This window comes from Trachemys scripta, chromosome 4 (genome assembly GCF_013100865.1).
Source record: "Trachemys scripta elegans isolate TJP31775 chromosome 4, CAS_Tse_1.0, whole genome shotgun sequence".
Lineage (NCBI taxonomy): Eukaryota > Metazoa > Chordata > Testudines > Emydidae > Trachemys > Trachemys scripta.
In genome coordinates, this window is record NC_048301.1 from 78973612 (window position 1) to 78984149 (window position 10538).

Genomic DNA, 10538 nt, shown 5'->3' on the forward strand with positions numbered 1-10538 from the left:
TTTGCACATTCCTTTCTTGGGTTCACAAAACAATGTAGAGTCTGTCATGCAATTTAAATCCATGTTGTCTTTTGAGTTTTGTTCAAGTATGATTCTATTGGGGAAAAAAAGAAAAATCATGGCTTTCTAATTAAAGGGAACCATGTGCTAAGGATAAAAGAACTTCTTAAAAACTATGTTGGTCTAAATGTGTGGGGGGGAGAGAGATGCAGTTGAGTTTAAAACACAATATTCAAATATCCACAATATTCACATGGATTCAAAATGAGGCAAATGAGTTCAGACATTCCTAATTTCTAGACTGTTGTTATGTCTCCACCTTAGCCAAGCAACACGTAATTATCTCTTTTAAACTCTTTCAATCTTTCCTAATAAGTTGATACCCATATCCCCCTAACATTTTTTATTCTCCTGTCTGAATACCCTCTCATTTGTCCATAGCTGTCTGACTCCGAGATGCCCAGAAAGGAATGCAGCATTCCAGGTATAGTTGCACATCAGCTGTAGAGAGAATTCTTACATCCCTGCTCCATGACATGGTGCCTCTAGTTATGCAGACTAGAAGTGCTCATATTGCTCTAATTAGCTATTAAACAGTCCACTTCACTTCTTTTTCTAGTTTTCTTGCTGTGTTCCTGCTGTTTCTTCTTCTCTCAGATTTCACAGAAAATGCTCTGTAATTCACTTATAATTAAAATACAGTATACAGACTTTTAAACAGATAGACATCATGTACCCAAATCCTATCCATTGTGGCTCAACAAAACTCTTTTATTACAAATATAACCTTAAACATTTATTTAAGGTTACGTTTCAATTAAACCCAAGCTAACTTTCTGAGGCATCATTTAATGTCATCCAGGGGTACATAATTAGAAACAAGCTTCCTAAAGCCACATGGCAATTCTTTAACTGATTCTGCTCCCATTAAAGTCAATGAAAAGTTTACCATTGTTTTCAATAGGAACAGGATCAGGTCTTTACATACAAGATTGTGCGTGTACTTTGACACATTTGTCCCTCTGAGCAAACATGCAGAGACTTTAATATCACCCCCTCAGAAAAATAAAGCTATAGTATATTGTAAATCTCAGAGGAAGCATCCCACAGGTTCTATTTTAACAACCCTCTTTAACAAAAGCTCGCAGTGAACATTAACTTTTTCTAATGGCTTAATTAAGGAGAAAGATTAGCAGAGACTGTGGAATATGGTCATTTTCTCCGCCTTTTAGAGAGAGCAATAAAAGCTAGTGAAATCATGTATTTACTTAGTGTGTATAGGTGTTTAGAATCACACTGCATGGAGCCGGTGTTTGCAAGGTGGAGTGGTTGTGATAAAAGACTTTCCATGGAATGTCATTCGGTGATAAACATAACCAAATTCTCCAAGAATCTTTCCTTTCCTCCATCAGAGATAACTGTTTGCCACAACCATTCAAATCAAGGAATTACACTCTAAGGCAGCAAAGTGCTTGGGCACCTAGTTATCTTTAAAGACATGATTAGTGCCACTGACTTCAATGGGATTATTCATGCATAAAATTAAGCAAGTGCTTAAGTGCTTTGCTGGATCAGGGCGTTAAAGGGGGTTGTGCACCAATGCTCATTGTTTAATCCTCTCATATTCAGTAAGATTATTTCAGTGCTCAGCATGCCCAGTTTCTTTCACCTCCCTGTAGGTAGTAGGTATGATGGCATTGTGTACTTTCTGTATAGCAGGGTACTTGGATGGGGGTCGTTTCTCATTTTCTTACACTGTTTATTAAGAATAAAAATTTTGGAAGTGGCTAAGTCTCATTGATTTTCCATGAGATTTAGGCTCTTTAGTATCTAACTCACTTTTGAAAATGGGACTTAGGCTCCTACATTATTTAGGTACTTTGCATTTTTTACCCTGAAAGAAACTATGGGACTTAACTGTGATCATGGGAAAAGATATGCTGCATATTGAAGTTTAGTGAAATTTGCAAAGTAGAGCAGGAAATCTGATTTCTTGCTAATTGGTCTATGGGCCAAATCTTGCAGTCTTTACTTAGGCATGTGATTGGAAGCTATGCCTCAGTAAGGAATGTGTATGTGTTATATAATAAGATACACCATTTCGCCTCTTCTTTCCAACGTCTTTCAAACCAGTATTCAGAGTTACACTACACTGTTTTTTTTTTCCCAAAAAGCACAGGAATAATCGCCTTATGCCACACTAATTTATAATCCCTGATTCAAGGTTTCTACAGAGGAACTAATTCTTTAACCTGACGAAGAAAATAAGTAAATAAAGCTGATATTTAATGAATGCTTGGCAGGTGGCTGGTAAAAGATGGTATATCAAAAAATAGCTATTTATTGATTTTCAATTAAATGAAACAAAACAAGATGCTTTCTCATTCTAGCACATTCATAGGACCTATTGCTGTCCAAAATACAAAATGTTTTTACAAAATAAATAATAAATCTTGCACAGACCGAGCTTTCCAGCTTCCATAAAAAATACTTAATCTGATTCTTTCTACATAAATTATTGTTAAATAAAGAAAGGAAAGGACTCCTCAAACCTTAGTAGTTTTTTTCTTGTAAAATAAATCCCACACTTCAAATGTAAAAGACTGTGTCAGATTCCCTAGCATTTATAGTGTCTTTAATACATCATGTAAGTTTTTCAGTGCTTTCTCTAACTCTCACTTTCCCTATCAGGCTGTCTGTGATGATGACTGTGTAATCTTCTGTTTTGAAGCTGGCACTCACAATCAAGGCATTTACTGAACAACCAAGTCTTTCCAGAAATGAGCTAAAATTGCAAGGCAACGTAAATGCCAAGTATGATGGGAGGAGTGAGCATTTCCTTAGGTAGGAGATCTCACAGCTAGGCAAGGCAGTATTCTTTTAAATGTCCCTTGTCAATGAATGTGTCTGTGATGCTGACAAACCAGGTGCCAGTTCTTACCAAGTCTTTAGGCCTCAGCCAAGCACTGGCAAATTCATTGCAGAAAACCAGTCTAGCTCATCTGTGTGTTGGTATGGGTAAGATGAGTATTAGACTTATAACAATGTGTTTAGCTTTTAGAATTTGAAACGCTTCTAAGTTCTGCATGCATTAATCTCACTTATATCTTTATCACATGCTATAAGATAATATTTAAGTTTTTGCTATATGAAGGTAAAATATGTTTGTCAGTCTGTCAGAAGGGATTGTCTCCTGCTCATTAAGAAGGATATCAAAACTAAATGGGCCATAGTGGGACATCACAATACAAAGAATTTGTTAATTGTCCCTTCATACTCATGAAGAGACTATGTGCAAAAAGTCTCAACCAATCAGCTTGACTTCTGGGAGAAGGAAATAAAGATAGTGAACAAGAAAATGTTTCATCTCTTTTACTGAGACATTCAGTGCTGACAGATTGCTGCAACTCTATCCCCTTTTGGAACCCCAGACTGTAACTCATTTGTGTATATATGTTTGCCTGTTTTAACCTGTAAATAACTCTATCGTTTCTTTTCTTAATTAATAAATCCTTAGTTGATTTACTCTAGGATTGGCTACAAGTGCAGTCTTTGGCATGAGATTTAAGGTACAAATTGATCTGGGGTAACAAATTGATCTGGTCTCTTGGGACTGGAAGCAACCTGAATCTTTTGTGATCTTTGGTGTCTAGCGGCCAACTATCACTAAATCCAGCTTGCCTGGGTAGCAAGATAGACTGGAGTGCCCTAGGGGACTGTCGGTGACTCTGTAAAACTGTTCTAGTGCTTCAAGAGTTCACGCTTGTTATTGGGTTGGTGAAATCTAATTATAGAACATACCACGAGTTTGGGGTATCTGCCCTGAGATTGGCTGTCACAGTCATGAACCATTCCAGGCAGCATCATAGAATATCAGGGTTGGAAGGGACCTCAGGAGTTCATCTAGCCCAACCCCCTGCTCAAAGCAGGACCAATCCCCAGACAGATTTTTGCCCCAGATCCCTAAATGGCTCCCTCAAGGATTGAACTCACAATCCTGGGTTTAGCAAACCACTGAGCTATACCTCCCCCCATTTGTTATACTGAGCCTTTCATAATCTGGCATAAATCAGACACTCCTGAAACCCACTGGAAAAGCATTAGGCTCCTGCTTGTGAGCTGCTCATAGCCAAAAAGTTACAAAGTCAAATAATGAGTGTAATGAGCTAAAATTATAGGTGTATGCTCTTATCTATGCATTGTGTGATATCACTGCACCAAGTTCAGTATTTGCTAACAATACTTACCCAAATACACCAGAATCTCACTTGTCCACAAACCCTTCCATTTGAATTAATAATCAGCACATGTAACACAACAGTTCCACTAGCTCCTACATTCACACTCTTGAGCTCAGGTCCAGAAGTATATGTCGGAGATTCAGAACTGCTGCTACACTACACTGCTCCAGTACTGGGGGTTTTTCATTAATTTTCAAAGAAAGTGCCCAGTACAATTCCCTGTCAGCCACAGAAACACATTTTTGTTTTAAATACAACAAAATTAGTTTTCCAGTGTTTAACTAAAAATAGACTCTACTTTCTTCCTCCCAGAAACAAATCCCTATGCCCATTGTCCCCTACCACCAAACTTCTGGGGTCAAAGTTAATTATGGCTCCATATTTGGCTTGCTTTGTGTCATCCCTTAAGAAGGCACAGTTTTGCACTTTCTTCTCTTGCCTTGTATGGAGAGGATTCATAGCCATAAGTCCGCCCACTCCCTGCCTCTATTTTGGTGGCTTTTACCACAGGAGGGAATAGCGGGAAGCCGCACTTTTGCACAGCAGAGCTCTTTGTGTCCCCAGCTTTGCACATCCATGCAAGAGTTAGCCACAGTCTGGTTCTGTAAATCAAATTACCTTGGTTTTCTTTTGCTTGCAGGAGAAGCAAATTCTAGAGTTAAGGACCCTCTGCTGATTATAATCTGCCTTCAGGCACACAGCTCTGAAGACTGTCGTTTCCAGCATAACATCTTGTCACAATAGCCTTGGTGCTGCACAGAAAGAGAGGTGTCCACTGATCAGGAAGTCAGACATCCCAATTCTGTCACCTGCACCTACAATGAATTGTGGGTAGAAAACTGGAGACTTCATTAAGATTACAAAATCAGGTCATAATTTTTCAGTGGCAGCATTTTTATTGATATGACTTAGATAGCATTTCTGGGCTTTGCAGAAGAAGTGGTTGTGACCAGAAGCACCCCTATATTCACACCCTAGAGAATTGTAATAATCTTTGTACAGAACATGCCTTGTACGTTATCATTTGAAAACTAATAACTCACTGGTCAATAATATCATGGCAAAATATATGTAACCACATTATATGTAAAGTTATGAATTCTCTCTGGATGATGTTATTTTTTCAAAACCAGACAGCCCTGCCTAGGCAAAAGTTATTAAGTGAACTATCCTAAATGAAGGAATGTGTGTTTACCTCAGTTTGCACATAAGTAATAAACAAGACCATCAAGAGCAGTAGGAGGAAATGACAGGAAACAGACCAATTTCCATTATAGCAAACACAAGTTGGAGGGAAAAGAAGAACATGGAGCCTACTTCACCACCAGACTCCATGTTGCCTTCCTCACTGCTAGAATAAACTTTACTTTGAGGGATAACCTTCAGCAGAATCCATTTCAAAGGTTCATTGGAGTATAAAAGAAAGGGGCAGAAAACCCCCAAATATCTCTTCACCAAAGAAGACAAAGGCAGCAATAATTTTTGGCCTCTGGCAAACATCCTGACCAAGGAGAGAGTCACTCTCCATCTTGCTGGAAGACTTTGAGTGAGAAAGGTCATCTTGAACGAAGCCTTGAACTAAAATTTGCTAGATTAAGTTTCAGACTTTTATATTTTGTTTTACTATTAATCTAAACCAACAGCATTGTGTTTGTACTAAAGTGAATGTTGGCTCCACTTAATGTGGCAAACTGGTGTGTTTTGTCTCCTTAAAGGAGCAAATGAACCATAATATTTCTCTGAAATACTGAGTGAGACCTGCATGTTGGTAGGCTGTTTGGGAGCAGCCCATGTTGAGATCTACAACAGTAAAGCATTGCGAGGCACCCATGGTTACAGGGCAGATGGTGAGACAACCTCTCACTGGTCTGGATTGCACCACAGAATGTGACAGGGTATTTCATCTACTCCATTTGAATTCTCTAATTAACCATTTTCATAACCATTTTTTTCCATTCTCACTTTCTCTTCGTAATTTGAATTAGCATGACATTATGAAGCTATGTTGTATGTGTCTACATTCTGATCAAAGTCATAAACCAAATCAATTATCCCAAATTGTTCTGAGCAAAAATTAATTTTGTCACCAACTTGTCAAGTACATCAATCAGATGTGACTTTTTGGAACCTGTATCCCTTTCCTAGTTAGCTGTCTTGCCATTACCCCTACTTTAAAGAACACAATTATGCACTGAAGAATAGTTATATGTAAGAGTGGTTAATAGGATCCTGTCAGCGTAGAGATATTATCTTCTTTCGGTCCAGTATTCAAATTTAATGCACACAATCCTTGGTTTTTAGTGCATCATGTGTGTAAAGGACTAGGGTGACCAAATGAGAACTCGAAAATATCAGGACCGATGCAGGGGGAGCACCTTTTTAGGTGTTACACTCAAACCGTATGGGTTTTCTGTGGCAGTTCGGCGGCGGGTAATAAACCTTGCCACCAAAGAAAGAAGTACCTGCCGCCGAAATGCCACCGAAGACCATCAGCAACTGAAGGACCCGAAAACCCGGACGTGCCGGGTGAGTGTAACAATTCAAAAGGCGCTCCCCCTGCCTGTCACCGCCGCAAAAAGAAAGAAAGAAAAAAAATCCGCCCGAAACAAAATATCGGGACAAATGGCGTCCCGACCGTGCTTCGGTCGGGACGCGGGACAAACTTCTCCATATTGGGACAGTCCCGATTTTATCGGGACGTCTGGTCACCCTAGTAAAGGACACATGGTAATTTACTAAACAAGGGGATAGTGCTGTTATGCAAGGTGATACTGTTTGTTTTTTTAATGCAGAAGCCTCATAGTGCAGAGCAATTTTCAAAGGAAGATGACTACCAGGGACACTGCTGTCTATCTCCACATGAAATTTAAATAAAATTGAAATGTGTCTCTCAAGCAATGCATCTACATATCTACACACCATGTTATTCTTCCAACTATATTAATTATCTGAGTGTCCACATACTGAAAGGCAACAAATCTACTGACACTCTTGTGGGAGTGGATGTCTTACAGGATTAATAAAGGGATAACACAGCCTTTTAGTTCTAGGCTTTTTTGACATGCAATCTAGGGCAAACTAATAGTGGCTGAAAATTATTTCCATCTAAGGGTTGTTAAGGAATGAGCTGTGGTCTCCCCTCTATACTGTGTCTGATGGGCAAGAGTCCACATCACAAAAACTGTCACAACTGGCAGAAAGACCAAAGCTGTAAATGAGCCATGGAGACTGAAGTGATGTTTCCAGATCAGCAGTAGGACAGTGTATGGATGTTTTCACTTCCTGAATCCCCAATCCAAATCTCAAATAGGTGTAATCTCGGCACTCTGTGCCAGTTTAACTAACAGGAAATGGACAGAAAATGCTAGGATACATCACAGTATTGAAGAGAATAATCCATTTTATAAGTACTCTCCATTAGCATGAAACTTCTCTAATGTCCCATTGCTCTGGAAGCTGTGTGGACTCAGGGGACTGGTAATGGGATAAGGAGTCATAAATCTCCAGATCAGATCAATTTTGGTTGTGGTGGTCATGGTGGTCAGAAACATTCAGAACTCTTATCTCCCTCCATCACTTTTCACTGCACTTCTGGGCTCCAGCTAGACGTGAAAGTGCTGAAGCAGTGAGAGGCAGAATTGTTCCCATGGCATTTGGGGCTTGAGTGACAGCAAAAAGTAAATATCATCTCACAAGAAAGCCCAGTCCTTCATGAGTTTTCCTGCTCCATATAGCTGGCAGAAATTCAATAGTTCCAATAAGAATAGTCATTGCTATTTACGTGGCACAGTGGGTTTACAGAACGCTGCACAGCAGGTAAAGGGCACAAGAACAATCACAGATTCCCTATCTGGAAGAGTTTACAATCTGAAAACAACAGTACAGTGCTGGAAGTCTTCATAGACCACTTCAGAAGACACTGGAAAGAGAAGAGGCAGGATGCTTGGAAGCTGTTCCAAAACTAAGATTATGTCTAAAATGTAGTCTCAGCCCATGCTTCTAAAAGTTTTTCCCCAATACCCTGTACCATCCACACACCCTCAAGCATAGAATTATTTGCTCTTGAACCCATGCCTGCACAGCTGCGGTATTGGTTAAAGCAGGGGTAGGCAACCTATGGCACAGGTGCCGAAGGCGGCATGCGAGCTGATTTTCAGTGGCACTCACACTGCCCAGGTCCTGGCCACCGGTTTGGGGGGCTCTGCATTTTAATTTAATTTTAAATGAAGCTTATTAAACATTTTAAAAACTTTATTTACTTTACAGACAACAATAGTTTAGTTATATATTGTAGACCTATAGAAAGACGACCCCTGGGTTAAAGCCTGAGCATTAGCTTAGGTTGGAATCTGCCCACTTTGTAGTGAGGATGCAGGCAAGCTCACATGAATGTTGATAGTCATCCAATGCCCTTCCCACAATTCCCCCAAAGGGACAGACAGGTTATTCCACACTTGGTACAATTAACTGGGAAAGAATCCTAGAGCATCTCAGAACAAAGAACCATAGGATAAGCCCCCCCCCCTCTCTCTCTCACACACACACACACACACACACACACACACAGGTGAATGCAGAAACAATGAAGGCACAGTGACACAAGTAGGATTTTGGGAACACTCATATTTGGGCTAGGCTAACTTAAGTGCCCAGATCTTGGTTAAATGTGCAATGTAGACATACCTAGGACATCATAAGTAAGAGGTGCTGGAAGTGAGAGGAGGTAGAAGACAGAGGAGATGTTTGGGTGGAACTATTAGGCCATGGACCCTTTCCTCCTTCGGCAAAGCAGGTCTGACATGGGGAGAAGTGTACACTGGGTATGTCCGGGGCCAACAGACTTGTGACTCACAAAGGTACTGTGTCTGCCTCAGGCACACTGTCTCTGTCTAGGACCAGCTGCAGCTGAGCCAACCCCTCCTTATCCCACAGTGCAGGCATTGGCTTATAGCCACTATCCTTCCCTTTATTTTTAGCTGCATTCGCTCATGGGTGTGTCACCTGTGTATGTGTCTCACAGGAATATGAAAACGTCTTGCAGATGTACCAAGTGTACCATATTTTGTTCACTTTTTGGTTCATTCAGTCCTCTCCTGCTCTAATGCTGTATCACATGTGATGTTAATCCAGCTAGCTAGTTGCTAGGAATAAGCTCCAGTTTTTCTTTAAAAAATAAATAATATTGAGTTTTCATGTGAATGTACTGTGCAAAAAAATGGATGTAGCCTCCATTACCTTCCAGATATCAGCCAGTAGGGGGCAGGCATGTATTGGAAAAGGTGGGATTCCTTCCTCTGCTCTTCACAACTTCCTACAGTCATGTTGACTCAGGAGACAGAATTTCAACCTCTACTCTTCTGATGATTTGCAGATGGTGGGTTTCCTTTTTAAGCACAATACAGCATACCTTGTGTGACAGCTAGATAATCAGAACTAAAAGAGTCTGCATGAGAAAAGAAGGTGGGAGAAGGCCATTGGTCTGTCTGGGGAAAATGCTGAAAACACAAATAAGTAAGAAGGGCTCTGCTAAAAAAGTAGTATAATGAACAGAGATGGATGCCTGGGTCTCACAAACAATGTAAGATTTCCCATCATAGCAAATGACTTTCAGAGTTGTTCAGCTGCTAATGAAACCTTGTGGGAATGCACGAAGGTGACCCCCGATGGAAGAAAATATAAAACAAGATGTGTATAAACAAGCATCCCCAAATCAGATCAAGTTTTCTATCTGATTGAAGTAAATGTTAACTCTCTAAACAGCACTCTATCAAGCATGGCTTTCAGCCTGCTGCCTCAGGTTTAGCCAAGTAAACCATCAATACTACTGAGCTATCATTTTCCTAAAATGGATGGGGGACTGAATTACTCAAGGGCAAAGGGACACAGAACCTTTTGCCTCTAAATTGCTATTTCTAATCTAGCCCAATTCAGGAGCATCTTAAAGTTAATCCCACCCACTTGCTGCTTAATGGCCAGTGTGAAATGAGTTTGGTGTTCTTGCTCCATTTCCTACTGAACAAGTATCTATGTTACAGATCCATTATCACAGCTAGCAGTAACCTCACTTGGTCTATCTATCTATCTATCTATCTAGTTTCTTGCTTTTGCCACCCATCTCCATAGTATTTGGCATCCTTTCTCTTGGGTGATATTCAAAAATATCTTTTTCTTACTTAACTCCCATAGGTATAGTCCCTTCAGTCAAGTGCCAGGCACACTGAGGGTCAAGGTGAGGAATGAAACTTGTAGTTTTGCTGCCCATGGTATGGATGAAGAAGACATTACTGCCAATGTAGC

General features: G+C 40.1%; 1 long non-coding RNA gene across 1 annotated transcript; it reads left to right on the forward strand.

Moving 5' to 3' along the window:
* Nucleotides 1-395: 395 nt before the first annotated feature.
* Nucleotides 396-5267, forward strand: LOC117877096. The gene is made up of 3 exons (XR_004645606.1): nt 396-484; nt 2692-2844; nt 4882-5267. It is a non-coding gene; the product is annotated as an uncharacterized LOC117877096 (long non-coding RNA).
* Nucleotides 5268-10538: the final 5271 nt, after the last annotated feature.